Consider the following 2,717-nt stretch of genomic DNA (forward strand, 5'->3'; position numbering starts at 1 on the left):
ACGTCGAAGATTAACTCTTCGCTTCGGAAGTTATCCGGGGATCCGAAGACCACTTCCAGTGTGACTGAGCCTGTACAATGGGCCTCTACACCTGGTATGACACCTTTAAAGGTCGTTTTTGTGGGTTTGATCCTTGAGGGGTCTATACCCATTTTGCGCACTGTGTCCTGATAAAGCAGGTTCAGGCTACTGTCGCCGTCCATTAGGACTCGAGTGAGGTGAAATCTGCCAATGATTGGGTCTAGGACCAGTGCAATGAATCCGCCATGACGGATACTAGTGGGGTGGTCCCTGCGATCGAAGGTGATCGGACAGGAGGACCATGGGTTGAACTTTGGGGCGACTGGCTCCAACGCATATACGTCCTTGAGCGCACGCTTCCGCTCCCGCTTGGGGATGTGGGTTGCGTATATCATGTTCACTATCCGCACTTGTGGGGGGAACCTCTTCTGTCCTCCGGTGTTTGGCTGTCGGGGCTCCTCCTCGTCATCGCTATGTGACCCCTTATCTTTGTTTTCGGCATTTAACTTGCCGGCCTGCTCGAACACCCAACAAGCCATATTGGTGTGATTGGCTGGCTTGTCGGGGGTGCCGTGTATTTGGCACGAGCGATCGAGTATACGGTCCAAACTGGACGGGCCCGGAGTGCTTCTTTTGAATGGCTTTTTCCGCTAACCAGGTTTAGAGCCTTTGAATCTGGCATTGACTATCGTATCCTCGGTATTGTCGCTGTTAATGCGGCGCTTATGTTTGTTGCGACGTGACCTGCCATTGCCATCCTTGGTATCCGAAGTACCATGGTTCTTTGATATGTTATTGCTGTGAGCCAGCCAGCTGTCTTCTCCTGCACAAAAGCGGGTCATGAGTGTCATGAGGGCTGCCATAGATATCGGCTTTTCCTGGCCAAGGTGCCGGGCGAGCCACTCGTCGCGGATGTTGTGCTTAAAAGCTGCTAGGGCCTCTACATCTGGACAGTCGATGATTTGATTTTTCTTTGTTAGGAACCATGTCCAGAATTGCCTGGCCTATTACTCTGGCTGCTGAATTATGTGGCTCAAGTCATCGGCATCTGGGGGTCGCACGTAAGTGACCTGGAAGTTGTCGAGGAATGCGACTTCCAGATCCTCCCAACAGCCAATGGACTCTGCTGGCAAGCTATTGAGCCAATGGCGATCTGGTCCTTTGATCTTGAGTGGGAGGTATTTAATGGCGTGTAGATCATCACCGCGGGCCATGTGGATATGCAGGAGGAAATCCTCGATCCATACCGCAGGATCTGTTGTGCCATCGTATGATTCTATATTTACGGGTTTGAAACCCTCTGGAATTTGATGATCCATTACTTCATCTGTGAAGCATAGGGGGTGTGCAGCGCCTCTGTACTGGGCTATGTCGCGACGCAGCTCGAATGAGTCTTGCCCGCTGTGTTCTGCCCGGCCGGATTTACTTTTACTATATCCGGCGTGACGATTATTGTCTCGCATAGTGGCGCGCCCTCATGATCCATAGATCGATCTTGCATGTTTTGCTTTGTCCTCCAGTACGTCTCGCAGGTCTGGTGTATTTCCCCATGCCATTTTTATTTGAATGGCATCGGGGTGCGGGCTGAGCTTTTGGCTGGAATGCCTCTCTATCGCGGCCACGAGGTAGCCGATCAGCCACGTCATGCGCCAGGGATGTAGGTTTCGGTGCTTCCTCCTCCAGTCGGGGTAGCAACCTGCACTTTGGGTAACTCTTGGAGGGGCGTTCGAGTTTATATTCCTCGGCCGCCAGGACTTCAGTCCATCTGTCAGCTAGCAAATCTTGATCAGCTTGAAGCTGCTGCTGCTTTTTCTTAAGGCTATTTGCCGTGGCTATAAGCCAGTGCTTGAAGCGCTCTTGTTCGAAGGGATCCTCAAGCACGATGAATTCGTCATCGTCGAGGCTTGCCTTGTCTTCGGAGGGAGGCATGTAATTATCATCCTCTGCCTCTCCGTCTGCCGCTCTCTCACGAGGGCTGGCTCCTCCATCCTCCTGCTCTAAATCTTGCTGGAGGGGATTGTTGTTGTCTTCGGCACTGTCCGGAGTGCTATTATCTCCGGTGCCGGTATCACCACTTTTGCCTTGGCGGGACTTAGAGCGGCGCTGCTAACGCCGGCGCTTGGGTTGCTTTTTGGAGGGGTCATCCTCCGTTGTCTCGTCGCCATTGCCTTCTTTGGGTGTGTCCACCATGTATATATCATATGATGAGGTGCCTGTCCAGTGCCCTGTGGGCAGTGGTTCCTCTTCGTCTCCCGCATCATCGTCCATACCGTCAATGTCTTCGGAGTCGAAGTCGAGCATGTCGGTTAAGCCGTCGATAGTGGCTACTAAGTGGGTGGTGGGTGGGCGGCGAATTTCTTCGTCATCCGCATCCCAATCCTACCGGACGTAGTTCGGCATGGACTCTCCTGACAAGGAGAGAGACCTTAATGAGCTCAGTATGTCGCCAAAGGGCGAGTGCTGAAAAATATCCGCGGAGGTAAACTCCATGATCGGTGTCCAATCGGATTCGACAAGAACGGGCGCGGGCGGTTCGGAGTCCGTGGCTGGAGAAGGATCCGACAGTTTGGCAACACGGCTCTCTTGAAGGGTAAGGTCGATATTCGGCTCGATCACCGCTGAAGGCCTCCGTGACGGGGTCTATCCACCCGTCCATGGATGGCACAACTGGCTCCGAATTGAGGCTCGGAGCGGCT

This window comes from Triticum aestivum, chromosome 4A, assembly GCF_018294505.1.
Source record: "Triticum aestivum cultivar Chinese Spring chromosome 4A, IWGSC CS RefSeq v2.1, whole genome shotgun sequence".
Lineage (NCBI taxonomy): Eukaryota > Viridiplantae > Streptophyta > Magnoliopsida > Poales > Poaceae > Triticum > Triticum aestivum.